Below are 5000 nucleotides of genomic sequence, written 5' to 3' on the forward strand. Positions count from 1 at the left end.
AAAAGTGATGTAGGACACCTACTAAAGGAGTTCTGGTGAAACTGACTGAAAGTTCTGAATGAATGCGCTACTTTAAAACTAAAAGGAAATGTGGATTTATTATTTCCAAACACACACACTGTAAGAAGTTACACTCTGAACACCACAGGATGGAGCTAACACACACTGTAAGAAGTTACACTCTGAACACAACAGGATGGAGCTAACACACACTGTAAGAAGTTAGTTATTCTGCCCCTCTGATAAATATCCAAGGGAGGTAAGCTTCTCTTCACAACGAGTAGCTCCTATGGCTCTATTTTGATGCTACCAAGCCATCTCCTCCCGTTAGCATCCCATTGACTCCCATTCATTCTGACGTCACTTTGACAGAGAATAACTTTACATCTGAAGCGTTTAAAGACTCTATTTCTCCGTTGTTTATTTCTAAAGAAACACGACAATGTATAAAAGGCTCCATTACCTTGTAGCTCACGTTTTGGCTCCGTAGCAGACGCTTTTATAACAATAGGCTAACGATTGGGTCATAACCACGAGACTTACTGTCACACAGTAGAGGAATTACCGTATAGTACAGGAGAAGCTCACAGGCAGTTTGGACTTCCATTAGCTGTTTAGGTTTAATTACTAATGTTAACTAGCATGTTAGTGATCAGTAATTACTAATGTTAACTAGTATGTTAGTGATCAATAATTACTAATGTTAACTAGCATGTTAGTGATCAGTAATTACTAATGTTAACTAGCATGTTAGTGATCAGTAATTACTAATGTTAACTAGCATGTTAGTGATCAGTAATTACTAATGTTAACTAGCATGTTAGTGATCAGTAATTACTGATGTTAACTAGCATGTTAGTGATCAGTCATTACTAATGTTAACTAGCATGTTAGTGATCAGTAATTACTAATGTTAACTAGCATGTTAGTGATCAGTAATTACTAATGTTAACTAGCATGTTAGTGATCAGTAATTACTAATGTTAACTAACATGTTAGTGATCAATAATTACTAATGTTAACTAGCATGTTAGTGATCAGTAATTACTAATGTTAACTAGCATGTTAGTGATCAGTAATTACTAATGTTAACTAGCATGTTAGTGATCAATAATTACTAATGTTAACTAGCATGTTAGTGATCAGTAATTACTAATGTTAACTAGCATGTTAGTGATCAGTAATTACTAATGTTAACTATCATGTTAGTGATCAGTAATTACTAATGTTAACTAGCATGTTAGTGATCAGTAATTACTAATGTTAACTAGCATGTTAGTGATCAATAATTACTAATGTTAACTAGCATGTTAGTGATCAGTAATTACTAATGTTAACTAGCATGTTAGTGATCAATAATTACTAATGTTAACTAGCATGTTAGTGATCAATAATTACTAATGTTAACTATCATGTTAGTGATCAGTAATTACTAATGTTAACTATCATGTTAGTGATCAATAATTACTAATGTTAACTAGCATGTTAGTGATCAGTAATTACTAATGTTAACTAGCATGTTAGTGATCAGTAATTACTAATGTTAACGATCAGTAATTACTAATGTTAACTAGCATGTTAGTGATCAGTAATTACTAATGTTAACTAGCATGTTAGTGATCAATAATTACTAATGTTAACTAGCATGTTAGTGATCAGTAATTACTAATGTTAACTAGCATGTTAGTGATCAGTAATTACTAATGTTAACTATCATGTTAGTGATCAATAATTACTAATGTTAACTAGCATGTTAGTGATCAGTAATTACTAATGTTAACTAGCATGTTAGTGATCAGTAATTACTAATGTTAACTAGCATGTTAGTGATCAGTAATTACTAATGTTAACTAGCATGTTAGTGATCAATAATTACTAATGTTAACGAGCATGTTAGTGATCAGTAATTACTAATGTTAACTAGCATGTTAGTGATCAGTAATTACTAATGTTAACTAGCATGTTAGTGATCAGTAATTACTAATGTTAACTAGCATGTTAGTGATCAGTAATTAGCCTGTGTCTATGTTATCTCCTTACATATACCTCCACTCTCCGTCTCTGTGAGATTGGGAATGATTGAGATTTCTCTCTCACAGCTACCAGAAGACTTCACACTTTCAGACACGTTGCTCACGTCACATCTACGTCTTCAAGCTCAGTTGGAGGCTGCTCAGTAACACTCAGCCAGCACCGGGAAAGAGACTTCTGATATCCTCCACTGGTCTCAGACCAGAGACACGGGCTCTGCTGCTCCAGTTCATATATGTTAATAATATACATTTGTATCCACATTCAAACTGTTCTTTAACTTATTTTAACTTATTGTATTGCCCTCAACAAACACATCATATTTGAGCCCATTTGTGTTTTATTTCTCGCCAGATACTTGGCAGCGCTTGTGCTCACAAAGCTGAGTCACATCTGCTCTAATGTACATAGCACTGAGTCCAGCTTCAAGGTGGGCATCTGTAAGCCTTGATCTGTACTTGCTTTTGATAAAGTTCATTGTTGAGAACAATTTATCACACACATACTGTATGTACTTCAAAAAAGACATGACTAACTCTGGGCAGCTTCGGTGTGTTCTAAAGAACTTTTTGGACCAACTCGGGGAGACCGATCAGTCCGACTGGCTTTACTGCTGATGGTCGGCCGGCTGGTTGGGGGGTCAGGGCCTTTAGGCTGTTGTGATGAGCTGACCAGGACCCTGCAGACTTAGGTTCAGGATGTTTAGTTGTAAGTCTCTTGATGATGTATTTCAAAGGCATATTTATTTATTTATTTCATGTATTTATTAATTTATTTAATTCTGACTAAAACGGCATTCCATAGCAGGGTGTAGCAGGTCTACAGAGTAGCAGGGTGTAGCAGGTCTACAGAGTAGCAGGGTGTAGCAGGTCTACAGAGTAGCAGATCTACAGAGTAGCAGGGTGTAGCAGGTCTACAGAGTAGCAGATCTACAGAGTAGCAGATCTAAAGAGTAGCAGGGTGTAGCAGGTCTACAGAGTAGCAGATCTACAGAGTAGCAGGGTGTAGCAGGTCTACAGAGTAGCAGGGTGTAGCAGGGTGTAGCAGGTCTACAGAGTAGCAGGGTGTAGCAGGGTGTAGCAGGTCTACAGAGTAGCAGGGTGTAGCAGGTCTATAGTGTAGCAGGTCTACAGTGTAGCAGGGTGTAGCAGGTCTACAGTGTAGCAGAGTGTAGCAGGTCTACAGAGTAGCAGGGTGTAGCAGGTCTACAGTGTAGCAGGTCTACAGTGTAGCAGGGTGTAGCAGGTCTACAGAGTAGCAGGGTGTAGCAGGTCTACAGTGTAGCAGGTCTACAGTGTAGCAGGGTGTAGCAGGGTGTAGCAGGTCTACAGTGTAGCAGGGTGTAGCAGGTCTACAGAGTAGCAGGGTGTAGCAGGTCTACAGTGTAGCAGAGTGTAGCAGGTCTACAGTGTAGCAGGTCTACAGAGTAGCAGGGTGTAGCAGGGTGTAGCAGGTCTACAGTGTAGCAGGGTGTAGCAGGTCTACAGTGTAGCAGGGTGTAGCAGGGTGTAGCAGGGTGTAGCAGGTCTACAGAGTAGCAGGGTGTAGCAGGGTGTAGCAGGTCTACAGAGTAGCAGGGTGTAGCAGGTCTACAGTGTAGCAGGGTGTAGCAGGTCTACAGTGTAGCAGGTCTACAGTGTAGCAGGGTGTAGCAGGGTGTAGCAGGTCTACAATGTAGCAGGTCTACAGTGTAGCAGGGTGTAGCAGGGTGTAGCAGGTCTACAGAGTAGCAGGGTGTAGCAGGTCTACAGTGTAGCAGGGTGTAGCAGGTCTACAATGTAGCAGGTCTACAGTGTAGCAGGTCTACAGTGTAGCAGGGTGTAGCAGGTCTACAGAGTAGCAGGGTGTAGCAGGGTGTAGCAGGTCTACAGAGTAGCAGGTCTACAATGTAGCAGGGTGTAGCAGGTCTACAGTGTAGCAGGGTGTAGCAGGTCTACAGTGTAGCAGGGTGTAGCAGGGTGTAGCAGGTCTACAATGTAGCAGGTCTACAGTGTAGCAGGGTGTAGCAGGGTGTAGCAGGTCTACAGTGTAGCAGGGTGTAGCAGGGTGTAGCAGGTCTACAGTGTAGCAGGTCTACAGTGTAGCAGGGTGTAGCAGGGTGTAGCAGGTCTACAGAGTAGCAGGTCTACAGTGTAGCAGGGTGTAGCAGGTCTACAGAGTAGCAGGTCTACAGTGTAGCAGGGTGTAGCAGGTCTACAGAGTAGCAGGTCTACAGTGTAGCAGGGTGTAGCAGGTCTACAGTGTAGCAGGGTGTAGCAGGTCTACAATGTAGCAGGTCTACAGTGTAGCAGGGTGTAGCAGGTCTACAGAGTAGCAGGGTGTAGCAGGGTGTAGCAGGTCTACAGTGTAGCAGGTCTACAGTGTAGCAGGGTGTAGCAGGTCTACAGTGTAGCAGGGTGTAGCAGGGTGTAGCAGGTCTACAGTGTAGCAGGGTGTAGCAGGTCTACAGTGTAGCTGGGTGTGGCAGGGTGTAGCAGGTCTACAGTGTAGCAGGTCTACAGTGTAGCAGGGTGTAGCAGGTCTACAGTGTAGCAGGGTGTAGCAGGTCTACAGTGTAGCAGGTCTACAGAGTAGCAGGGTGTAGCAGGGTGTAGCAGGTCTACAGAGTAGCAGGTCTACAGTGTAGCAGGGTGTAGCAGGTCTACAGAGTAGCAGGTCTACAGTGTAGCAGGGTGTAGCAGGTCTACAGTGTAGCAGGTCTACAGAGTAGCAGGGTGTAGCAGGGTGTAGCAGGTCTACAGTGTAGCAGGTCTACAGTGTAGCAGGGTGTAGCAGGTCTACAGAGTAGCAGGGTGTAGCAGGGTGTAGCAGGTCTACAGTGTAGCAGGTCTACAGTGTAGCAGGGTGTAGCAGGGTGTAGCAGGTCTACAGTGTAGCAGGGTGTGGCAGGGTGTAGCAGGTCTACAGTGTAGCAGGGTGTGGCAGGGTGTAGCAGGTCTACAGTGTAGCAGGTCTACAGGGTGTAGCAG

The sequence above is a fragment of the Perca flavescens genome, chromosome 6, assembly GCF_004354835.1.
Source record: "Perca flavescens isolate YP-PL-M2 chromosome 6, PFLA_1.0, whole genome shotgun sequence".
Lineage (NCBI taxonomy): Eukaryota > Metazoa > Chordata > Actinopteri > Perciformes > Percidae > Perca > Perca flavescens.